General features: G+C 46.3%; 15 non-coding genes and 3 pseudogenes across 15 annotated transcripts; 12 read left to right on the forward strand and 6 right to left on the reverse strand.

The window, feature by feature from the left end:
- Positions 1 to 4,563: 4,563 nt before the first annotated feature.
- LOC135021837 (U1 spliceosomal RNA) lies at positions 4,564 to 4,726 on the reverse strand. Its single transcript, XR_010219046.1, has one exon. It is a non-coding gene; the product is annotated as a U1 spliceosomal RNA (small nuclear RNA).
- A 152-nt stretch (positions 4,727 to 4,878) lies between these two features.
- On the reverse strand, positions 4,879 to 5,042 carry LOC135021735 (U1 spliceosomal RNA). Its single transcript, XR_010218952.1, has one exon. It is a non-coding gene; the product is annotated as a U1 spliceosomal RNA (small nuclear RNA).
- A 675-nt stretch (positions 5,043 to 5,717) lies between these two features.
- Positions 5,718 to 5,880, reverse strand: LOC135021792 (U1 spliceosomal RNA). The gene has a single exon (XR_010219008.1). It is a non-coding gene; the product is annotated as a U1 spliceosomal RNA (small nuclear RNA).
- A 152-nt stretch (positions 5,881 to 6,032) lies between these two features.
- Positions 6,033 to 6,196, reverse strand: LOC135021720 (U1 spliceosomal RNA). The gene has a single exon (XR_010218938.1). It is a non-coding gene; the product is annotated as a U1 spliceosomal RNA (small nuclear RNA).
- Positions 6,197 to 6,789: 593 nt separating this feature from the next.
- LOC135021886 (U1 spliceosomal RNA) lies at positions 6,790 to 6,917 on the reverse strand (annotated as a pseudogene).
- A 144-nt stretch (positions 6,918 to 7,061) lies between these two features.
- Positions 7,062 to 7,177, forward strand: LOC135021907 (U5 spliceosomal RNA). Its single transcript, XR_010219102.1, has one exon. It is a non-coding gene; the product is annotated as a U5 spliceosomal RNA (small nuclear RNA).
- A 270-nt stretch (positions 7,178 to 7,447) lies between these two features.
- On the forward strand, positions 7,448 to 7,563 carry LOC135021912 (U5 spliceosomal RNA). Its single transcript, XR_010219107.1, has one exon. It is a non-coding gene; the product is annotated as a U5 spliceosomal RNA (small nuclear RNA).
- A 264-nt stretch (positions 7,564 to 7,827) lies between these two features.
- On the forward strand, positions 7,828 to 7,943 carry LOC135021901 (U5 spliceosomal RNA). Its single transcript, XR_010219096.1, has one exon. It is a non-coding gene; the product is annotated as a U5 spliceosomal RNA (small nuclear RNA).
- A 274-nt stretch (positions 7,944 to 8,217) lies between these two features.
- On the forward strand, positions 8,218 to 8,333 carry LOC135021903 (U5 spliceosomal RNA). The gene has a single exon (XR_010219098.1). It is a non-coding gene; the product is annotated as a U5 spliceosomal RNA (small nuclear RNA).
- Positions 8,334 to 8,608: 275 nt separating this feature from the next.
- On the forward strand, positions 8,609 to 8,724 carry LOC135021909 (U5 spliceosomal RNA). Its single transcript, XR_010219104.1, has one exon. It is a non-coding gene; the product is annotated as a U5 spliceosomal RNA (small nuclear RNA).
- Positions 8,725 to 8,998: 274 nt separating this feature from the next.
- Positions 8,999 to 9,114, forward strand: LOC135021896 (U5 spliceosomal RNA). The gene has a single exon (XR_010219091.1). It is a non-coding gene; the product is annotated as a U5 spliceosomal RNA (small nuclear RNA).
- A 275-nt stretch (positions 9,115 to 9,389) lies between these two features.
- Positions 9,390 to 9,505, forward strand: LOC135021919 (U5 spliceosomal RNA). The gene has a single exon (XR_010219115.1). It is a non-coding gene; the product is annotated as a U5 spliceosomal RNA (small nuclear RNA).
- A 6,743-nt stretch (positions 9,506 to 16,248) lies between these two features.
- Positions 16,249 to 16,412, forward strand: LOC135021869 (U1 spliceosomal RNA). The gene has a single exon (XR_010219070.1). It is a non-coding gene; the product is annotated as a U1 spliceosomal RNA (small nuclear RNA).
- A 152-nt stretch (positions 16,413 to 16,564) lies between these two features.
- On the forward strand, positions 16,565 to 16,706 carry LOC135021799 (U1 spliceosomal RNA; annotated as a pseudogene).
- Positions 16,707 to 17,398: 692 nt separating this feature from the next.
- Positions 17,399 to 17,562, forward strand: LOC135021951 (U1 spliceosomal RNA). Its single transcript, XR_010219145.1, has one exon. It is a non-coding gene; the product is annotated as a U1 spliceosomal RNA (small nuclear RNA).
- Positions 17,563 to 17,714: 152 nt separating this feature from the next.
- On the forward strand, positions 17,715 to 17,856 carry LOC135021800 (U1 spliceosomal RNA; annotated as a pseudogene).
- Positions 17,857 to 18,548: 692 nt separating this feature from the next.
- On the forward strand, positions 18,549 to 18,712 carry LOC135021948 (U1 spliceosomal RNA). The gene has a single exon (XR_010219142.1). It is a non-coding gene; the product is annotated as a U1 spliceosomal RNA (small nuclear RNA).
- A 3,304-nt stretch (positions 18,713 to 22,016) lies between these two features.
- Positions 22,017 to 22,172, reverse strand: LOC135021887 (U1 spliceosomal RNA). The gene has a single exon (XR_010219083.1). It is a non-coding gene; the product is annotated as a U1 spliceosomal RNA (small nuclear RNA).
- Positions 22,173 to 24,155: the final 1,983 nt, after the last annotated feature.

The following is a 24,155-nucleotide window of genomic DNA, read 5'->3' on the forward strand; positions in this document are numbered from 1 at the left end:
TCACCAGGCATGTCAATGGCCATATTCCTCCCACGGACAACAGGTGTCTCGCCGGGTGCCTGACTTAAACAAACCACCTCACCATCAGAATCCTCCTTGTCAATTTCCTCCCCAGCGCCAGCAACACCCATATTCTCCTCATCCTGGTGTACTTCAACACTGACATCTTCAATCTGACTATCAGGAACTGGACTGCGGGTGCTCCTTCCAGCACTTGCAGGGGGTGTGCAAATGGTGGAAGGTGCATGCTCTTCACGTCCAGTGTTGGGAAGGTCAGGCATCGCAACCGACACAATTGGACTCTCCTTGTGGATTTGTGATTTTGAAGAACGCACAGTTCTTTGCTGTGCTTTTGCCAGCTTAAGTCTTTTCATTTTTCTAGCGAGAGGCTGAGTGCTTCCATCCTCATGTGAAGCTGAACCACTAGCCATGAAGATAGGCCAGGGCCTCAGCCGTTCCTTGCCACTCCGTGTGGTAAATGGCATATTGGCAAGTTTACGCTTCTCCTCCGACGATTTTTATTTAGATTTTTGAGTCATTTTTTTACTGATCTTTTGTGTTTTGGATTTTACATGCTCTGTACTATGACATTGGGCATCGGCCTTGGCAGACGACGTTGATGGAATTTCATCGTCTCGGCCATGACTAGTGGCAGCAGCTTCAGCACGAGGTGGAAGTGGATCTTGATCTTTCCCTATTTTTGGAACCTCAACATTTTTGTTCTCCATATTTTAATAGGCACAACTAAAAGGCACCTCAGGTAAACAATGGAGATGGATGGATACTAGTATACTTATGGATGACGAGTGACTGACGACACAGAGGTAGCTACAGCCGTGGACTACCGTACTGCGTCTGCTAGTATAGAGATGATAATTAATGATATAAAAAAAAATATATATATAACTACTGTAGGTATATATAATATAATGACGGACCTGGTGGACACTGTCAGCAGACTGCTAAACTACTAGTATGAAGAAGATAGAAAAAAACTTCCACCACAGGTAGGTAGGTATACAATTATGGACGAGCACTGACGACACAGAGATAGCCACAGCCGTGGCCTACCGTACTGCGTCTGCTAGTATAGAGATGATAATTAATGATATAAAAAAATATATATATAACTACTGTAGGTATATATAATATAATGACGGACCTGGTGGACACTGTCAGCAGACTGCTAAACTACTAGTATGAAGAAGATAGAAAAAAAAAACCACCACAGTTAGGTATACAATTATGGACGAGTGACGACACAGAGGTAGGTACAGCCGTGGACTACCGTACTGCGTCTGCTAGTATAGATAATATACTAAATATATTACTACTGTAGGTATATAATATAATGACGGACCTGGTGGACACTGTCAGCAGACTCCTAAACTACTAGTATGAAGAAGATAGAAAAAAAAACCCCACCACAGGTAGGTATACAATTATGGACGAGCACTGACGACACAGAGGTAGGTACAGCCGTGGACTACCGTACTGCATCTGCTAGTATAGATAATATAATAAATATATTACTACTGTAGGTATATAATATAATGACGGACCTGGTGGACACTGTCAGCAGACTGCTAAACTACTAGTATGAAGAAGATAAAAAAAAAAACCCACCACAGGTAGGTAGGTATACAATTATGGACGAGCACTGACGACACAGAGATAGCCACAGCCGTGGACTACCGTACTGCGTCTGCTAGTATAGATAATATAATAAATATATTACTACTGTAGGTATATAATATAATGATGGACCTGGTGGACACTGTCAGTAGACTCCTAAACTACTAGTATGAAGAAGATAGAAAAAAAAAAACCACCACAGGTAGGTAGGTATACAATTATGGACGAGCACTGACGACACAGAGATAGCCACAGCCGTGGACTACCGTACTGCGTCTGCTAATATAGAGATGATAAAGATGAAAAAAAAAATATAACACTACTGCAGGTAAATATTTATATAATATATGTATGACGGACCTGCTGGACACTGTCAGCAGAATGCATTTATAGAATAAAAAAAAAACACCACAGGAGTGTTTAACTTTTTCAGGCAGACAATATACTGGTGGTCACACTGGCAGCAAAAGTGTGCACTGTACTCCTGCTATAACTGCTCCCCAGTCTCCCCCACAATTAAGCTGTGTGAGCAGTGAGCACTCAGCACAGTCAGATATACATAGATAATATATAATGCAGCACACTGAGGCTGAGCACAGATATGGTATGTGTATCGTTTTTTTTCAGGCAGAGAACGGATTATAAATAATAAAACTGGTGGTCACTATCAGCAAAACTCTGCACTACTGAGTACTCCTGACAAGTTCAACTGCTCCCCAAATTAGTAGTAAATCAAATGTCACTCGTCTCTATCTTCTAATCTAAACGGAGAGGACGCCAGCCACGTCCTCTCCCTATCAATCTCAATGCACGTGTTAAAATGGCGGCGACGCGCGGCTCCTTATATAGAATCCAAGTCTCGTGAGAATCCTACAGCGGGATGATGACGTTCGGGCGCGCTCGGGTTAACCGAGCAAGGCGAGAGGATCCGAGTCTGCTCGGACCCGAGCAAAAAAGGGTGAAGTTCGGGCGGGTTCGGATTCCGAGGAACCGAACCCGCTCATCTCTTATGGCCACCCAGCATGACGCCTCCCTTCTTGACCATGCTGTAATTGCAGTCGCACTGCAGTTCAGCGTGATCATAAAAAATGGTGTAGCCTCCTGCTGGTGCAGACTGTATGTGCGCGCAGGAAGCCGCCACCATTTTTGTGATCACAGCGGCTGAATGTGATGTCATACAGCTGCTGTGACCACGCCCCCTGTGTCTCCTCCATTGCAGACCCCATTTTGAAGCCTTGCCCCCGCACCGCTCCATCCCTGACTTGGAAATGGAGTGTTGCTGACCCCCCTCTCCCCCCCTGCCCCGATTGACAGGCAGAGGCGATCGCATTCTCTGCGGGGTGCCGCAGAAAATGCAGGCACATGCGTATGCTCTTAGCAATTTTTGCAGTTGGATCACTTATTGTGATTGCAATCCAACCTGAATCAGGCCCTATTACCTATCACAATGCGCTGCGGGCAGTACAAAATTGGTTTAATATAGGAGAAAAACCCCCAGACCTGTGCTCCTTAACTGTACCTGGTGGCTAGTGGAGCGGCTGCCCAGTAATCAGTGTCCACGCCAGTGCGCACACGGTCCACCCCCTACGGCCACGCTCCTCTTCATCAGCGGCCTCGTGATCCGGAAGGGCGGTGTGTGTGTGACTGACCTTAGGAAGAAACCGGAGCCTCCGCTGCAGTGACCCAGCAACCAGGGCACGGGAGTATACAGCGCCGCTGGGAGTGATGAAGCTGCAGTAAAGATGTCTATTAGACCTAGCCTGCTGCAGCCCTTGTAGATTCTCATAAAACAAGTTCTTCTTTTCTTGTCAAAATGAATAGCTAAGAATTGGCTTCCTGAGGCAGGCCCCTGTTAAGTGGCCTGCTACTGAAGGCACCAACTACAAACTGAGCTCCCTGTTCATGGAAGCGGGGTTATAGAGGAGGATGCGCTGAGCATCTTGGGAACAGTCAAAAGCTTTGAGTCGGTTGGTGCCTCAGATCAAGATCCTACTCTACACCCCAATGTGAATCCTTGTGGAGTCCTGTGTACCCCACAGAAGAAATTAATGTGTCACACCCATTGGCAGCAACCTTAGAATAGCTGCTGATGGGCACAATTGAGAAAGGAAGGGGGGGGGGACATTTGAATCCAGCACATAGATGCAATTCAAATATGTAATTTGTACCTTCCTATTTTAAAATATAATGGATGAACTTCACCCTGTGAGAACAATCTTCATGATCAAGAGATCTCATATGCAAAATAAGTATGAGTTGGGATAGGGCTGGGGAGGGTGGCTGCTCGGGCAGCCCCTCCCCCATCAAGTTAAGGAGATTCAACTGAGGAAGCACAAGGGAACTCTCGTCTGGGGACAACAACTGCAGGGAGACCACATCTTTTCAGATGAACATGGGAGGGCGGAAGGCTGCCTAATACTGAAGCACCATCAAATATCAAACCATATGCAACAACTAGTACAAGCATTCCTGGGGGAAGGTCTGCAGCAGACGGATTTGCATACGGTGATGTCATCCAAGCAGTGGGCCAAAGTTGGCTGGAACCCTCATCTGCATATGAAAAGAGAAAAGGGGCATGCAGGGCATGGCGGCCTTTTGCGGTGCTTGGATGACCCCTAGTTCGCATTAAACACCCCCACCCTCCTTTGGTGTGGGGCTCATGTTGGCTATGCCCCAGCCCCTGAAGCATTCAAGCTGATTTCTTGCAGCAGCTGGGCACTGTAACAGCTCCAGAGCTGCTCTGTAAGGCAACTAAAAGGGTGTGGGCCCTGCAGCACTACCTGTAGTTCGCATTGTGCGTTGGAAGGCACAAAGTAAGCAGACGGGAGAAGTCAGGATAGTGCGCAAGGGCATAGAAGGGAGTGGCTCCAGAAAAGAGAAGTGGAAACAGACAGCAAACTAGGCTGGAGAGAGACCTGAGACAAAGAGATCTGAATTATACGAGAGCCGACCAGGGGAAACACAAATTATGCAATCAAGTTTCCCACATTTGGGGAAATCACAGGAGCAGCACACCCAGAGTGCAATGGGTGAGCCTTGCCCTGGGAGAAGCACCTTCATGATCATAGTATCTCACCTGGCAGGTAAGTAGGAGTTGGGCTAGAGCTGGGGAGGGTCACTGCTCGGGCACCCCCCTGTCAAGTGAAGGAGATCCAACTGAGGCAGCACAAGGGAACTCTCGAAAGAAGAACAAGGCTAGAGGAATATATGAGACAAAGAAATCTGACTTTTACCAGAGCTGACCAGAGGAAAACACAAACACAGTCCCCCACTACCACAAAAAATGCAGGCGAGTTTCCCACATTTGGGGAAATCACAGGGGTCAGCATACCCAGAATGCAATGAATGAACCTCACCCTGGGTGAACAATCTTCATGACCATGGTGTCTCCTATGCAAAATAAGTATGATTTGGGATAGGGCTGGGAGGGCCGCTGCTCAGGCACATCTCTGTCAAGTAAAGGAGATTCAACTGAGGCAGCACAAGGGAACTCTCATCTGGGGACAACAACTGCAGGGAGAACACATATTTTCAGATGAACATGGGAGGGCAGAAGGCTGCCTAATACTGAAGCACCCCCAAACAACAAACCAAATGCAACAACTAGTGCAAGCATTCCTGGGGGATGGCCTGCAGCAGATGGATTTGCATATGGTGATGTCATCCAAGCAGTGGGTCAAAGTTGGCTTCAACCCTCATCTGCATATGAAAAGAGAAAAGGGGCGTGCAGGGCATGGCGGCCTTTTGCGGTGCTTGGATTACCCCTAGTTCGCATTAAACACCCCCACCCACCTTTGGTGTGGGGCTCATGTTGGCCATGCCCCATCCCCTGAAGCATTCAAGCTGATTTCTTGCAGCAGCTGGGCACTGTAACAGCTCCAGAGCTGCTCTTTAAGGCAAGTAAAAGATTGTGTGGGCCCTGCAGCACTACCTGTAGTTTGCATTGTGCATTGGAAGGCACAAAGTAAGCAGACGGGAGGAGAAGTCAGGATAGTGCACAAGGGTATAGAAGGGAGGGGCTCAAGATAAAAGAAGTGGAAACAGACAGCAAACTAGGCTGGAGAAAGACCTGAGACAAAGAGATCTGAATTATACGAGAGCCGACCAGAGGAAACACAAATTATGCAGTCAAGTGTCCCACATTTGGGGAAATCGTAGGAGCAGCACACCCAGAGTGCAATGGGTGAGCCTTGCCCTGGGAGAAGCACCTTCCTGATCATAGTATCTCACCTGGCAGGTAAGTAGGAGTTGGGCTAGAGCTGGGGAGGGTCGCTGCTCGGGCACCCCCCTGTCAAGTGAAGGAGATCCACCTGAGGCAGCACAAGGGAACTCTCGAAAGAAGAACAAGGCTAGAGGAAAATCTGAGACAAAGAAATCTGAGTTTTAACAGAGCTGACCAGAGGAAAGCACAAACACAGTCCCCCACTACCACAAATAATGCAGTCGAGTTTCCCACATTTGGGTAAATCACAGGGGTCAGCATACCCAAAATGCAATGAATGAACCTCACCCTGGGAGAACAATCTTCATGACCATGGTATCTCCTATGCAAAATAAGTATGATTTGGGATAGGGCTGGGGAGGGCCGCTGCTCATGCACATCTCTGTCAAGTAAAGGAGATTCAACTGAGGCAGCACAAGGGAACTCTCATCTGGGGACAACAACTGCAGGGAGAACACATATTTTCAGATGAACATGGGAGGGCAGAAGGCTGCCTAATACTGAAGCACCCCCAAACAACAAACCAAATGCAACAACTAGTGCAAGCATTCCTGGGGGAAGTTCTGCAGAAGACGGATTTGCATACGGTGATGTCATCCAAGCAGTGGGCCAAAGTTGGCTGGAACCCTCATCTGCATATGAAAAGAGAAAAGGGGTATGCAGGGCATGGCGGCCTTTTGCGGCGCTTGGATGACCCTTAGTTCGCATTAAACACCCCCACCCTCCTTCGGTGTGGGGCTCATGTTGGCCATGCCCCATCCCCTGAAGCATTCAAGCTGATTTCTTGCAGCAGCTTGGCACTGTATCAGCTCCAGAGCTGCTCTGTAAGGCAAGTAAAAGGGTGTGGGCCCTGCAGCACTACCTGTAGTTTGCATTGTGCATTGGAAGGCACAAAGTAAGCAGACAGGAGGAGAAGTCAGGATAGTGCACAAGGGTATAAAAGCGAGTTTCCCACATTTGGGAAAATCACAGGGGTCAGCATACCCAGAATGCAATGAATGAACCTCACCCTGGGAGAACAATCTTCATGACCATGGTATCTCCTATGCAAAATAAGTATGATTTGGGATAGGGCTGGGGAGGGCCGCTGCTCAGGCACATCTCTGTCAAGTAAAGGAGATTCAACTGAGGCAGCACAAGGGAACTCTCATCTGGGGACAACAACTGCAGGGAGAACACATATTTTCAGATAAAAATCTTGGTCATGCTCTGGTTTCTCTTCAGAACGAACAAATCTTTCGCCTTTTATTAAAGATTTCCGTGGAGAGGAGCAAAACCGAGTTTTATCTCAATTTTTGCATGCCCCATCTTTTTGGGGTTTCTTTTATCGGTTTAAAGATAGAATGAGTGTGCTTTAATGTAAGCTCATTTGCATAGAAATGACAGTAAATGTTTGTTTCTTTTCAAACAGAACTTTCTTGACCATGCTACTTGCTTGAAAGATCTGGGAGCACATGGAATACAGTACAAACCATGCTTATAGCAAGGAGAAGCCAGGTGAGAAATCTGCTTACTTTCAAGTTGGGCGCTCACTTTGATCTGAATGAGGACTGCTGGCACAGCATTTAGGCGACAGGTGGAATCTTGGTCATGCTCTGGTTTCTCTTCAGAACGAACAAATCTTTCGCCTTTTATTAAAGATTTCTGTGGAGAGGAGCAAAACTGAGTTTTATCTCAATTTTTGCATGCCCCATATTATTGGGGTTTCTTTTATCAGTTTCTTGTTAGCTTTAATGTAAGTTTATTTGCATAACAATGACTATAAATGTCTGTTTCTTTTCAAGCAGAACTTTCTTGACCATTCTAATTGCTTGAAAGATCTGGGAGCACATGGAAAAGAGTACAAACCATGCTTATAGCAAGGGGAAGCCTGGTGAGAAATCTGCTTTCTTTCTTTCAAATTGGGTGCTCACTTTGCGCTGAATGAGGACTGCTGGCATGGCACTCAGGCGACAGGTGGAATCTTAGTCATACTCTGGTTTCTCTTCAAAACGAACAGATCTTTCGCCTTTTACTAAAGATTTCCGTGGAGAGGAGCAAAACTGAGTTTTATCTCAATTTTTGCATGCTCCGTCTTATTGGGGTTTCTTTTATCGGTTTAAAGATAGAACGAGTGTGCTTTAATGTAAGCTCATTTGCATAGAAATGACAGTAAATGTTTGTTTCTTTTCAAACAGAACTTTCTTGACTATACTAAATGCTTGAAAGATCTGGGAGCACATGGAAAAGAGTACAAACCATGTTTACAGCAAGGGGAAGCCTGGTGAGAAATCTGCTTTCTTTCTTTCAAATTGGGTGCTCACTTTGAGCTGAATGAGGACTGCTGGCATGGCACTCAGGCGACAGGTGGAATCTTGGTCATGTTCTGGTTTCTCTTCAGAACGAACAAATCTTTCGCCTTTTACTAAAGATTTCCGTGGAGAGGAGCAAAACTGAGTTTTATCTCAATTTTTGCATGCCCCATCTTATTGGGATTTTATTTTATCGGTTTAAAGATAGAACGAGTGTGCTTTAATGTAAGCTCATTTGCATAGAAATGACAGTAAATGTTTGTTTCTTTTCAAACAGAACTTTCTTGACCACACTAATTGCTTGAAAGATCTGGGAGCACATGGAAAAGAGTACAAACCATGTTTATAGCAAGGGGAAGCCTGGTGAGAAATCTGCTTTCTTTCTTTCAAATTGGGTGCTCACTTTGAGCTGAATGAGGATTGCTGGCATGGCACTCAGGCGACAGGTGGAATCTTGGTCATGCTCTGGTTTCTCTTCAAAACGAACAGATCTTTCGCCTTTTACTAAAGATTTCCGTGGAGAGGAGCAAAACTGAGTTTTATCTCAATTTTTGCATGCTCCGTCTTATTGGGGTTTCTTTTATCGGTTTAAAGATAGAACGAGTGTGCTTTAATGTAAGCTCATTTGCATAGAAATGACAGTAAATGTTTGTTTCTTTTCAAACAGAACTTTCTTGACTATACTAATTGCTTGAAAGATCTGGGAGCACATGGAAAAGAGTACAAACCATGTTTATAGCAAGGGGAAGCCTGGTGAGAAATCTGCTTTCTTTCTTTCAAATTGGGTGCTCACTTTGAGCTGAATGAGGACTGCTGGCATGGCACTCAGGCGACAGGTGGAATCTTGGTCATGTTCTGGTTTCTCTTCAGAACGAACAAATCTTTCGCCTTTTACTAAAGATTTCCGTGGAGAGGAGCAAAACTGAGTTTTATCTCAATTTTTGCATGCCCCATCTTATTGGGGTTTTATTTTATCGGTTTAAAGATAGAACGAGTGTGCTTTAATGTAAGCTCATTTGCATAGAAATGACAGTAAATGTTTGTTTCTTTTCAAACAGAACTTTCTTGACCACACTAATTGCTTGAAAGATCTGGGAGCACATGGAAAAGAGTACAAACCATGTTTATAGCAAGGGGAAGCCTGGTGAGAAATCTGCTTTCTTTCATTCAAATTGGGTGCTCACTTTCAGCTGAATGAGAACTGCTGGCATGGCACTCAGGCGACAGGTGGAATCTTGGTCATGCTCTGGTTTCTCTTCAGAACTAACAAATATTTCGCCTTTTATTAAAGATTTCCGTGGAGAGGAGCAAAACTGAGTTTTATCTAAATTTTTGCATGCCCCATATTATTGGGGTTTCTTTTATCAGTTTAAAGACAGAACGAGTGTGCTTTCTTGTTAGCTTTAATGTAAGTTTATTTGCATAACAATGACAGTAAATGTTGTTTCTTTTCAAACAGAACTTTCTTGACCATGCTACTTGCTTAAAGGTCTGGGAGCACATGGAAAACAGTACAAACCATGCAGTATCACAAGAGCCTTTATTTGATCTTTCATGAAGATAGAGCAGAATTGAGGACACGTCAACAATTTCTGCCGAAGGTGGTTCATCTTTCCACATGGTGCCTTTGGCCACTGACACCTTCGTTGAGTCAAAGTCTCTGGCTGTGGTCAGAACTTTGAAAATGTATGTCACCAGAACGGTTCAGATTAGGAAAACAGAGGCTCTGTTTGTCCTGTATGCTCCCAACAGGATTTGGTGTCCTGCTTCCATGCAGACCATTATGCGCTGGATCTGTGGTAAGATTCAGCATGCTCGTTCCACGGCAGGATTGCCGTTACTGAAGTAGGTGAAGACCCATTCTACTAGAAAGGTGGGTTCATCCTTGGCAGCTGGTCGGGGAGTCTCGGCATTGCAACTTTGCCGAGCAGCTATTTAGTAAACACTTTTGCTAAGTTTTACAAGTTTGATACCTTGGCTGATGATAACCTTAAGTTGGGTCATTCGGTGCTGCAGAGTCGTACGCACTCTCCCACCCGTTCAAGAGCTTTGGTATAACCCCATGGTTCTTAATGTGACCCCAGCATCCTCTAGGTCGTATGAGAAAATAGGATTTTAATACCTACCGGTAAATCCTTTTCTCTTAGTCTGTAGAGGATGCTGGGCACCCGTCCCAGTCCATACTGTGTCTGCAGTTATTACTTGTGGTTATACACATGTTGTGTTATGGTTCTGGTCAGCTTTTTGCTGCAATTGTTCATGCCGTTGGCTTGTGTTCTGTTGAATGCCACGTTCTGCGGCATGTTTAAGGTGTGAGCTGGTAAGATGCTCACCTTAGTTTAACAATAAATCCTTTCCTCGAAATGTCCGTCTCCCTGGGCACAGTTCCTATAACTGGAGTCTGGAGGAGGGGCATAGAGGGAGGAGCCAGTTCACACCCTTTGAAAGTCTTAAAGTGCCCATGTATCTTGCGGATCCCGTCTATACCCCATGGTTCTTAATGTGACCCCAGCATCCTCTACGGACTAAGAGAAAAGAATGCCCTTGCGCACTATCCTGACTTCTCCTCCCGTCTGCTTACTTTGTGCCTTCCAACGCACAATGCGAACTACAGGTGGTGCTGCAGGGCCCACACCCTTTTACTTGCCTTACAGAACAGCTCTGGAGCTGTTACAGTGCCCAGCTGCTGCAAGAAATCAGCTTGAATGCTTCAGGGGATGGGGCATGGCCAACATGAGCCCCACACCAAAGGAGGGTGGGGGTGTTTAATGTGAACTAGGGGTCATCCAAGCACTGCAAAAGGCCGCCATGCCCTGCATGCCCCTTTTCTCTTTTCATATGCAGATGAGGGTTCCAGTCAACTTTGGCCCACTGCTTGGATAACATCACCGTATGCAAATCCGTCTGCTGCAGACCTTCCCCCAGGAATGCTTGTACTAGTTGTTGCATATGGTGCTTCAGTATTAGGCAGCCTTCCGCCCTCCCATGTTCATCTGAAAAGATGTGGTCTCCCTGCAGTTGTTGTCCCCAGATGAGAGTTCCCTTGTGCTTCCTCAGTTGAATCTCCTTAACTTGACGGGGGAGGTGCTGCCCGAGCAGCCCTCCCCAGCCCTATCCCAACTCATATTTATTTTGCATATGAGATCTCTTGATCATGAAGATTGTTCTCACAGGGTGAGGTTCATCCATTATATTTTAAAATAGGAAGGTACGAATTACATATTTGAATTGCATCTATGTGCTGGATTCAAATGTCCCCCCCCCCTTCCTTTCTCAATTGTGCCCGTCAGCAGCTATTCTAAGGTTGCTGCCAATGGGTGTGACACATTAATTTCTTCTGTGGGGTACACTGGACTCCACAAGGATTCACATTGGGGTGTAGAGTAGGATCTTGATCTGAGGCACCAACCGGCTCAAAGCTTTTGACTGTTCCCAAGAAGCTCAGTGCATTCTCCTCTATAACCCCGCTTCCATGAACAGGGAGCTCAGTTTGTAGTTGGTGCCTTCAGTAGCAGGCCAATTAACAGGGGCCTGCCTCAGGCAGCCTATTCTTAGCTATTAATTTTGACAAGAAAAGAAGAACTTGTTTTATGAGAATCTACAAGGGCTGCAGCAGGCTAGGTCTAATAGACATCTTTACTGCAGCTTCATCACTCCCAGCGGCGCTGTATACTCCCGTGCCCTGGTTGCTGGGTCACTGCAGCGGAGGCTCCGGTTTCATCCTAAGGTCAGTCACACACACACCACCCTTCCGGATCACGAGGCCGCTGCTGAAGGGGAGCGAGGCCGTAGGGGGTGGGCCGTGTGCGCACTGCGGTAGACACTGATTACTGGGCAGCCGCTCCACTAGCCACCAGGTACAGTTAAGGAGCACAGGTCTGGGGGTTTTTCTCCTATATTAACCCAATTTTGTACTGCCCGCAGCGCATTGTGATAGGTAATAGGGCCTGATTCAGGTTGGATTGCAATCACAATAAGCGATCCAACTGCAAAAATTGCTAAGAGCATACGCATGTGCCTGCATTTTCTGCGGCACCCCGCAGAGAATGTGATCGCCTCTGCCTGTCAATCGGGGCGGGGAAGGGGGGGAGAGGTGGGTCAGCAACACTCCATTTCCAAGTCAGGGATGGAGCGGTGCGGGGGCAAGGCTTCAAAATGGGGTCTGCAACGGAGGAGACACAGGGGGCGTGGTCACAGCGACTGTATGACATCACATTCAGCCGCTGTGATCACAAAAATGGTGGCGGCTTCCTGCGCGCACATACAGTCTGCACCAGCAGGAGCCTACACCATTTTTTATGATCACGCTGAACTGCAGTGCGACTGCAATTACAGCATGGTCAAGAAGGGAGGCGTCATGCTGGGTGGCCATGCCCTGTCACTTTGCAGGAGCCAGCACCGCTCACACACTAGTCCCCGGGTGCAGCCCCCAACCCCCGGGACACCCGGAGCAACAAAATGTAGATTCAGGCCACCAGGCCACGCCCCTACCTATGAAACCATGCCTCCTTTTTACCATTGCACTGCTTATCTGCGCGCACTGCATTACAATCTCCCTCGCCACCTCTCTGGGTGTCACCAGTGATAGTGACACCTCTGCCATGCTTGTAGCAGCTGGTCCTAAGATCTACGCCTCAAACCCTGAGTGTTTGCCCTTGTGACTTGTTGATCATCATAGCGAAGCAGATGCTTACAGAAAACTGCAGGGGCTTAGATTGAAAATAAAAAAATTGATAGGGTATAAGGTAGAGAGGAGCGGGTTCGGTTCTCCGAGAACCGAATTCCCCACGAACTCCACGTGGTTTACACTGGTCCGAGGCAGGCTCGGTTGTTCCCGCCTGACTCGGAAAACCTGAACAAGGGAAAATGTCATCATCCCGCTGTCGGATTCTCGCGAGATTCGGATTCCATATAAAGAGCTGCGCGTTGCTGCCATTTTTACTCGTGCATTGAAGAGAGAGCGGAGAGGACGTGGCTATGTTCTCTCAGTGGAAATCTCAATATCAGTGCTCAGTATCAGTGGTTACTTATTGCTGCTCAGTAATACTAGTAGTGTGTCTCTCCTGCTCAGTGTCAGTTCTCAGTAGTATCCTCATCAGTGCTCAGTATCACTGTTCATTGTCTTGTGCTGCATTGTGTTGCTCAGCATAATACAGTACATTACTAATAGTCCAGTGCTGCATCTTGCTGCTCAGTGTCAGTTCTAGTATCCTCATCAGTGCTCACTATCACTGCTCATTGCATTGTGGTGTTCTGTATACTACAATAACATAGTAATATAGTAACATAGTTTTTGAGGTTGAATAGAGGCAAATTGCCCATCGTGTTCAACCTGTTTTAAGTTGTGATGATTCTACATACTTGCTGAATAATGTTTTATGACTAGTTAGCTACTATAACTCATGTTACCCCCGGATTAACCATGTTGATATTTTAAGTATTATAACCTTGGATAGCTTTTTCATTCAGAAATGTATCCATTCCTTTTTTAAATCCAATTACAGAGTCCGCCATTACCACCTTCCCTGGCAGGGAATTCCACATCCTGATTGCCCTAACAGTGAAGAAACCTCTCCTCCATTGCGTTCTGAACTTTCCTCCAGTCGCAGCGAGTGACCACGTGTTCTTTTAATAAATAATTCCTCTGATAACTCTTTGTTATGTATCTTTACATATTTGAAGATATTAATAATATCTCCTCTTAGGCACCTCTTTTCTAGTGTATAAATATTCAGCCTAGTAAGTCTTTCCTTATAGTCCAGTACTTTAAGGCCTTTAATCAATTTAGTCTTCAGGATCTCTGACACTTCCATGAGCAGCAGAGTAGTGCAATGGAAGCATGCTGGGCCCATAACCCAGAGGTCGATTGATCGAAACTATCCTCTACTATGTGCATTTTTTTTTTTATAATTAAAGTAATCAAAAACTGGGATTGATATTTTGGCACTTTTATTTTTACTTAAAGTACAATAACTTTTATCATTTTAATTTGTTTTAATAGTATATTGACAGCATTGTTTTCTTTAAAAAATCCACTTAATTTTCTTTACCCTATTACTGAAATGGTAATTGACAAAAACAAACTACATTGTCACCAGAAGAGCAATGCAAAATGTACAAGTGATATATGAAAATCATCTTCCATCTTGAATTTCAATGATGCATTGGGACAACAATTTGTGAGAAACATCTTCACCCATAAAGAAAGATTTTCTTAATTCCTTACCTGTGTGCTGATTAGATATCACCTTGTTTTCACATTAAACAGACTTCCCCATGAGGAAGCAGCAAGGATGCAGTGACGTTTCCTGGTGTCAACCTGTATTATTTCAGTAGACATTGAAATGAGGATGCATCTTTGATGCCTTTCCAATGAAGCAAGTTTAATTCAGTAATAGGTGAAAAACCATTCCTACAAAGGTGTTAATCAGAGACTTGGCTATGTGGACACTTTTCAGAGAGCAAATTTGTTAGCATAAACATAAAATCAGAAAATGAAGAGCTGTTTAATCACTCAATTGGACTTTTCTGCCAGCATAATTTTTTTTCTCTGCAACTCACTGCTAAATTGTGCTTCCTAGCTGTTTTTTTATAAAATCACTTAATCAAATCTAACTCTGATTACATCAGAGAAGGCCAGGTACCCTACACCATAAGGGGGGTTTTTGAAATTTTGACTTGTCTACTTAAAGATCACCAAAATCTGATTACAAGGTCAATTACATCCCTGGGTGGGATTGAACCACCAACCTTTTGGTTAATAGCCAAACATGCTAACCGATTGCGCCACAGAGACACCTTGCGAAAGTCAATACTGACAAAGGCTAATAAGCATTCATCTAGAACGTTTCCTAGAAAAACTTTAAAAAGTCAATAATCTGGAGAATTTTTGTAAGAAACACATTGGTACTTTCCCATGATGAGTGAGTGCTTCAGGATTTCTTGCACTTACATGGGCTATTAACCAAAAGGTTGGTGGTTCAATCCCACCCAGGGATGTAATTGACCTTGTCATCAGATTTTGGTGATCTTTAAGTAGACAAGTCAAAATTTCAAACCCCCTCTTATGGTGTAGGGTACCTGGCCTTCTCTGACGTAATCAGAGTTAGATTTAATTAAGTGATTTTATAAAAAACAGCTAGGAAGCACAATTTAGCAGTGGGTTGCAGAGAAAAAAATAACATTTTAAACCTACCGGTAATTTTTTTTTCTCGTAGTCCGTAGAGGATGATGGGGACTCCGTAAGGACCATGGGGGATAGACGGGCTCCGCAGCAGACATGGGCACTTTAAGAAAGACTTTAGATCTGGGTGTGCACTGGCTCCTCCCTCTATGCCCCTCCTCCATACCTCAGTTAGAGAAACTGTGCCCAGAGGAGACGGACAGTACGAGGAAAGGATTTTTGTTAATCCAAGGTCAAGATTCATACCAGCCACACCAATCACACCGTATAACTTGTGATATACTACCCAGTTAACAGTATGAAAACAACATAGCATCAGTCCAAGACCGATGAAAACTAACATATAACCCTTATGTAAGCAATAACTATATACAAGTCTTGCAGAAGTAGACCGCACTTGGGACGGGCACCCAGCATCCTCTACGGACTACGAGAAAAAGATTTACCGGTAGGTTTAAAATCTTATTTTCTCTTACGTCCTAGAGGATGCTGGGGACTCCGTAAGGACCATGGGGATTATACCAAAGCTCCCAAACGGGCAGGAGAGTGCGGATGACTTTGCAGCACCGATTGAGCAAACAGGAGGTCCTCCTCAGCCAGGGTATCAAACTTATAGAACTTTGCAAAGGTGTTTGAACCAACTTTGACCCACTGCTTGGATGACATCACCATATGCAAATCCATCTGCGGCAGGCCTTCCCCCAGGAATGCTTGCACTAGTTGTTGCATTTGGTTTGTTGTTTGGGGGTGCTTCAGTATTAGGCAGCCTTCTGCCCTCCCATGTTCATCTGAAAATATGTGTTCTCCCTGCAGTTGTTGTCCCCAGATGAGAGTTCCCTTGTGCTGCCTCAGTTGAATCTCCTTTACTTGACAGAGATGTGCCTGAGCAGCGGCCCTCCCCAGCCCTATCCCAAATCATACTTATTTTGCATAGGAGATACCATGGTCATGAAGATTGTTCTCCCAGGGTTAGGTTAATTCATTGCATTCTGGGTATGCTGACCCCTGTGATTTCCCCAAATGTGGGAAACTCAACTGCATTATTTGTGGTAGTGGGGGACTGTGTTTGTGCTTTCCTCTGGTCAGCTCTGGTAAAAGTCAGATTTCTTTGTCTCAGATCTTCCTCTAGCCTTGTTCTTCTTTCGAGAGTTCCCTTGTGCTGCCTCAGTTGGATCTCCTTCACTTGACAGGGGGGTGCCCGAGCAGCGACCCTCCCCAGCTCTAGCCCAACTCCTACTTACCTGCCAGGTGAGATACTATGATCATGAAGATGCTTCTCCCAGGGCAAGGCTCACCCATTGCACTCTGGGTGTGCTGCCCCTGCGATTTCCCCAAATGTGGGAAACTTGACTGCATAATTTGTGTTTCCCCTGGTCGGCTCTCATATAATTCAGATCTCTTTGTCTCAGGTCTCTCTCCAGCCTAGTTTGCTGTCTGTTTCCACTTCTTTTTTCTTGAGCCCCTCCCTTCTATACCCTTGTGCACTATCCTGACTTCTCCCGTCTGCTTACTTTGTGCCTTCCAACGCACAATACAAACTACAGGTAGTGCTGCAGGGCCCACACCCTTTTACTTGCTTTACAGAGCAGCTCTGGAGCTGTTACAGTGCCCAGCTGCTGCAAGAAATCAGCTTGAATGCTTCAGGGGCTGGGGCATAGCCAACATGAGCCCCACACCGAAGGAGGGTGGAGGTGTTTAATGCGAACTAGGGGTCATCCAAGCGCCGCAAAAGGCCGCCATGCCCTGCACACCCCTTTATTCTTTTCATATGCAGACGAGGGTTGAAGCCAACTTTGACCCACTGCTTGGATGACATCACCATATTCAAATCCATCTGCTGCAGGCCTTCCCCCAGGAATGCTTGCACTAGTTGTTGCATTTGGTTTGTTGTTTGGGGGTGCTTCAGTATTAGGCAGCCTTCTGCCCTCCCATGTTCATCTGAAAATATGTGTTCTCCCTGCAGTTGTTGTCCCCAGATGAGAGTTCCCTTGTGCTGCCTCAGTTGAATCTCCTTTACTTGACAGAGATGTGCCTGAGCAGCGGCCCTCCCCAGCCCTATCCCAAATCATACTTATTTTGCATAGGAGATACCATGGTCATGAAGATTGTTCTTCCAGGGTTAGGTTCATTCATTGCATTCTGGGTATGCTGACCCCTGTGATTTCCCCAAATGTGGGAAACTCAACTGCATTATTTGTGGTAGTGGGGGACTGTGTTTGTGCTTTCCTCTGGTCAGCTCTGGTAAAAGTCAGATTTCTTTGTCTCAGATCTTCCTCTAGCCTTGTTCTTCTTTCGAGAGTTCCCTTGTGCTGCCTCAGTTGGATCTCCTTCACTTGACAGGGGGGTGCCCGAGCAGCGACCCTCCCCAGCTCTAGCCCAACTCCTACTTACCTGCCAGGTGAGATACTATGATCATGAAGATGCTTCTCCCAGGGCAAGGCTCACCCATTGCACTCTGGGTGTGCTGCCCCTGCGATTTCCCCAAATGTGGGAAACTTGACTGCATAATTTGTGTTTCCCCTGGTCGGCTCTCATATAATTCAGATCTCTTTGTCTCAGGTCTCTCTCCAGCCTAGTTTGCTGTCTGTTTCCACTTCTTTTTTCTTGAGCCCCTCCCTTCTATACCCTTGTGCACTATCCTGACTTCTCCCATCTGCTTACTTTGTGCCTTCCAACGCACAATGCAAACTACAGGTAGTGCTGCAGGGCCCACACCCTTTTACTTGCTTTACAGAGCAGCTCTGGAGCTGTTACAGTGCCCAGCTGCTGCAAGAAATCAGCTTGAATGCTTCAGGGGCTGGGGCATAGCCAACATGAGCCCCACACCGAAGGAGGGTGGAGGTGTTTAATGCGAACTAGGGGTCATCCAAGCGCCGCAAAAGGCCGCCATGCCCTGCACACCCCTTTTTTCTTTTCATATGCAGACGAGGGTTGAAGCCAACTTTGACCCACTGCTTGGATGACATCACCATATGCAAATCCATCTGCTGCAGGCCTTCCCCCAGGAATGCTTGCACTAGTAGTTGCATTTGGTTCGTTGTTTGGGGGTGCTTCAGTTTTAGGCAGCCTTCTGCCCTCCCATGTTCATCTGAAAATATGTGTTCTCCCTGCAGTTGTTGTCCCCAGATGAGAGTTCCCTTGTGCTGCCTCAGTTGAATCTCCTTTACTTGACAGAGATGTGCCTGAGCAGCGGCCCTCCCCAGCCCTATCCCAAATCATACTTATTTTGCATAGGAGATACCTTGGTCATGAAGATTGTTCTCCCAGGGTGAGGTTCATTCATTGCATTCTGGGTATGCTGACCCCTGTGATTTCCCCAAATGTGGGAAACTCGACTGCATTATTTGTGGTAGTGGGGGACTGTGTTTGTGCTTTCCTCTGGTCAGCTCTGGTAAAAGTCAGATTTCTTTGTCTCAGATCTTCCTCTAGCCTTGTTCTTCTTTCGAGAGTTCCCTTGTGCTGCCTCAGTTGGATCTCCTTCACTTGACAGGGGGTGCCCAAGCAGCAATCCTCCACAGCTCTAGCCCAACTCCTACTTACCTGCCAGGTGAGATACTATGATCTTCACTGTTAGGGCAATCAGGATGTGGAATTCCCTGCCAGGGAAGGTGGTAATGGCGGACTCTGTAATTGGATTTAAAAAAGGAATGGATACATTTCTGAATGAAAAAGCTATCCAAGGTTATAATACTTAAAATATCAACATGGTTAATCCGGGGGTAACATGAGTTGTAGTAGTTAACTAGTCATAAAACATTATTCAGCAAGTATGTAGAATCATCACAACTTAAAACAGGTTGAACACGATGGGCAATTTGCCTCTTTTCAACCTCAAAAACTATATTACTATATGTTACTATATTACTATGTTACTGTAGTATACAGAACACCACAATGTAATGAGCAGTGATAGTGAGCACTGATGAGGATACTAGAACTGACACTGAGCAGCAAGATGCAGCACTGGACTATTAGTAATGTACTGTAGTATGCTGAGCACCACAATGCAGCACAAGACAATGAGCAGTGATACTGAGCACTGATGAGGATACTACTGAGAACTGACACTGAGCAGGAGAGACACACTACTAGTATTACTGAGCAGCAATAAGTAACCACTGATACTGAGCACTGATATTGAGATTTCCACTGAGAGAACATAGCCACGTCCTCTCCGCTCCCTCTTCAATGCACGAGTAAAAATGGCGGCAACGCGCAGCTCTTTATATGAAATCCGAATCTCGCGAGAATCCGACAGCGGGATGATGACATTTTCCCTTGTACAGGTTTTCCGAGTCAGGCGGGAACAACCGAGCCTGCCTCGGACCAGTGTAAACCACGTGGAGTTCGTGGGGAATTCGGTTCTCGGAGAACCGAACCCGCTCCTCTCTACCTTATACCCATATATTTTTTTATTTTCAATCTAAGCCCCTGCAGTTTTCTGTAAGCATCTGCTTCGCTATGATGATCAACAAGTCACAAGGGCAAACACTCAGGGCTTGAGGCGTAGATCTTAGGACCAGCTGCTACAAGCATGGCAGAGGTGTCACTATCACTGGTGACACCCAGAGAGGTGGCGAAGGAGATTGTAATGCAGTGCGCGCAGATAAGCAGCGCAATGGTAAAAAGGAGGCATGGTTTCATAGGTAGGGGCGTGGCCTGGTGGTGTGAATCTACATTTTGTTGCTCCGGGTGTCCCGGGGGTTGGGGGCTGCACCCGGGGACTAGTGTGTGAGCGGTGCTGGCTCCTGCACAGTGACAGGACATGGCCACCCAGCATGACGCCTCCCTTCTTGACCAATCTGTAATTGCAGTCGCACTGCAGTTCAGCGTGATCATAAAAAATGGTGTAGCCTCCTGCTGGTGCAGACTGTATGTGCGCGCAGGAAGCCGCCACCATTTTTGTGATCACAGCGGCTGAATGTGATGTCATACAGCCGCTGTGACCACGCCCCCTGTGTCTCCTCCGTTGCAGACCCCATTTTGAAGCCTTGCCCCCGCACCGCTCCATCCCTGACTTGGAAATGGAGTGTTGCTGACCCCCCTCTCCCCCCCTGCCCCGATTGACAGGCAGAGGCGATCGCATTCTCTGCGGGGTGCCGCAGAAAATGCAGGCACATGCGTATGCTCTTAGCAATTTTTGCAGTTGGATCGCTTACTGTGATTGCAATCCAACCTGAATCAGGCCCTATTACCTATCACAATGCGCTGCGGGCAGTACAAAATTGGTTTAATATGGGAGAAAAAACCCCAGACCTGTGCTCCTTAACTGTACCTGGTGGCTCGTGGAGCGGCTGCCCAGTAATCAGTGTCCACGCCAGTGCGCACACGGTCCACCCCCTACGGCCACGCTCCCCTTCATCAGCGGCCTCGTGATCCGGAAGGGCGGTGCGTGTGTGACTGACCTTAGGAAGAAACCGGAGCCTCCGCTGCAGTGACCCAGCAACCAGGGCACGGGAGTATACAGCGCCGCTGGGAGTGATGAAGCTGCAGTAAAGATGTCTATTAGACCTAGCCTGCTGCAGCCCTTGTAGATTCTCATAAAAAAAGTTCTTATTTTCTTGTCAAAATTAATAGCTAAGAATAGGCTGCCTGAGGCAGGCCCCTGTTAAGTGGCCTGCTACTGAAGGCACCAACTACAAACTGAGCTCCCTGTTCATGGAAGCGGGGTTATAGAGGAGAATGCGCTGAGCATCTTGGGAACAGTCAAAAGCTTTGAGCCGGTTGGTGCCTCAGATCAAGATCCTACTCTACACCCCAATGTGAATCCTTGTGGAGTCCAGTGTACCCCACAGAAGAAATTAATGTGTCACACCCATTGGCAGCAACCTTAGAATAGCTGCTGACGGGCACAATTGAGAAAGGAAGGGGGGGGGGACATTTGAATCCAGCACATAGATGCAATTCAAATATGTAATTTGAACCTTCCTATTTTAAAATATAATGGATGAACTTCACCCTGTGATAACAATCTTCATGATATAGAGATCTCATATGCAAAATAAGTATGAGTTGGGATAGGGCTGGGGAGGGTGGCTGCTCGGGCAAGCCCCTCCCCCGTCAAGTTAAGGAGATTCAACTGAGGAAGCACAAGGGAACTCTCGTCTGGGGACAACAACTGCAGGGAGACCACATTTTTTCAGATGAACATGGGAGGGCGGAAGGCTGCCTAATACTGAAGCACCATCAAATATCAAACCATATGCAATAACTAGTACAAGTATTCCTGGGGGAAGGTCTGCAGGAGACGAATTTGCATACGGTGATGTCATCCAAGCAGTGGGCCAAAGTTGGCTGGAACCCTCATCTGCATATGAAAAGAGAAAAGGGTTATGCAGGGCATGGCGGCCTTTTGCGGCGCTTGGATGACCCCTAGTTCGCATTAAACACCTCCACCCTCCTTCGGTGTGGGGCTCATGTTGGCTATGCCCCAGCCCCTGAAGCATTCAAGCTGATTTCTTGCAGCAGCTGGGCACTGTAACAGCTCCAGAGCTGCTCTGTAAGGCAAATAAAAGGGTGTGGGCCCTGCAGCACTACCTGTAGTTCGCATTGTGCGTTGGAAGGCACAAAGTAAGCAGACGGGAGAAGTCAGGATAGTGCGCAAGGGCATAGAAGGGAGCGGCTCAAGAAAAGAGAAGTGGAAACAGACAGCAAACTAGGCTGGAGAGAGACCTGAGACAAAGAGATCTGAATTATACGAGAGCCGACCAGGGGAAACACAAATTATGCAGTCAAGTTTCCCATATTTGGGGAAATCGCAGGGGCAGCACACCCAGAGTGCAATGGGTGAGCCTTGCCCTGGGAGAAGCACCTTCCTGATTATAGTATCTCACCTGGGTGTGCTGCCCCTGCGATTTCCCCAAATGTGGGAAACTTGACTGCATAATTTGTGTTTCCCCTGGTCGGCTCTCATATAATTCAGATCTCTTTGTCTCAGGTCTCTCTCCAGCCTAGTTTGCTGTCTGTTTCCACTTCTTTTTTCTTGAGCCCCTCCCTTCTATACCCTTGTGGACTATCCTGACTTCTCCTCCTGTCTGCTTACTTTGTGCCTTCCAATGCACAATGCAAACTACAGGTAGTGCTGCAGGGCCCACACCCTTTTACTTGCCTTACAGAGCAGCTCTGGAGCTGTTACAGTGCCAAGCTGCTGCAAGAAATCAGCTTGAATGCTTCAGGGGCTGGGGCATGGCCAACATGAGCCCCACACCGAAGGAGGGTGGGGGTGTTTAATGCGAACTAAGGGTCATCCAAGCGCCGCAAAAGGCCGCCATGCCCTGCATACCCCTTTTCTCTTTTCATATGCAGATGAGGGTTCCAGCCAACTTTGGCCCAATGCTTGGATGACATCACTATATGCATATCCGTCTTCTGCAGACCTTCCCCCAGGAATGCTTGTACTAGTTGTTGCATTTGGTTTGTTGTTTGGGGGTGCTTCAGTATTAGGCAGCCTTCTGCCCTCCCATGTTCATCTGAAAATATGTGTTCTCACTGCAGTTGTTGTCCCCAGATGAGAGTTCCCTTGTGCTGCCTCAGTTGAATCTCCTTTACTCTAAAACTTGTAAAACTTAGCAAAAGTGTTTACTAAATAGCTGCTCGGCAAAGTTGCAATGCCGAGACTCCCCGACCAGCTGCCCAGGATGAACCCACCTTTCTAGTAGAATGGGTCTTCACCTAATTCAGTAACGGCAATCCTGCCGTGGAATGAGCATGCTGAATCTTACCACAGATCCAGCGCATAATTGTCTACATGGAAGCAGGACACCCAATCCTGTTGGGAGCATACAGGACAAACAGAGCCTCTGTTTTCCTAATCTGAACCGTTCTGGTGACATAAATTTTCAAAGTTCTGACCACAGCCAGAGACTTTGACTCAACGAAGGTGTCAGTGGCCAAAGGCACCATGTGGAAAGATGAACCACCTTCGGCAGAAATAGTTGACGTGTCCTCAATTCTGCTCTATCTTCATGAAATATCAAATAAAGGCTCTTGTGATACTGCATGGTTTGTACTGTTTTCCATGTGCTCCCAGATCTTTCAAGCAAGAAGCATGGTCAAGAAAGTTCTGTTTGAAAAGAAACAACATTTACTGTCATTGTTATAGAATTTGGGAGAAAAAACAAGAAGAAATCTGCACTGTTGACGCACTGGACAGAATGAATGAATCATAAAATATAACCTTTATTAAGTATGTATTAAAATTGGATAAATATTAATATTATTATCCCAAACTGCAGTGAAACATAAAGGTTAAAATCACAGAACTAACATACATGTGCATAAGAAGAATAAAGAGATGTGAAAAAAAGGTTTAAAAAGCGTGTCCGTGTGTGATTATTTTTGAAGGCACAACCCTGGCGGGGTTGTTTATATAGATATATATGTTGCTAATAATCACTTTCTAGCGTAATGTTATTAAATAGCTGTTAGTATCTATGTCGTCAGGTACCACTGGGTCGTATCCTATATACTCCTGTGGGAAACTTGACTGCATAATTTGTGTTTCCCCTGGTCGGCTCTCGTATAATTCAGATCTCTTTGTCTCAGGTCTCTCTCCAGCCTAGTTTGCTGTCTGTTTCCACTTCTCTTTTCTTGAGCCGCTGCCTTCTATGCCCTTGTGCACTCTCCAGACTTCTCCTGTCTGCTTACTTTGTGCCTTCCAACGCACAATGCAAACTACAGGTAGTGCTGCAGGGCCCACACCCTTTTACTTGCCTTACAGAGCAGCTCTGGAGCTGTTACAGTGCCCAGCTGCAGCAAGAAATCAGCTTGAAAGCTTCAGGGGCTGGGGCATAGCCAACATGAGCCCCACACCGACGGAGGGTGG

The sequence above is a fragment of the Pseudophryne corroboree genome, unplaced genomic scaffold, assembly GCF_028390025.1.
Source record: "Pseudophryne corroboree isolate aPseCor3 unplaced genomic scaffold, aPseCor3.hap2 scaffold_373, whole genome shotgun sequence".
Taxonomy (NCBI): Eukaryota; Metazoa; Chordata; class Amphibia; order Anura; family Myobatrachidae; genus Pseudophryne; species Pseudophryne corroboree.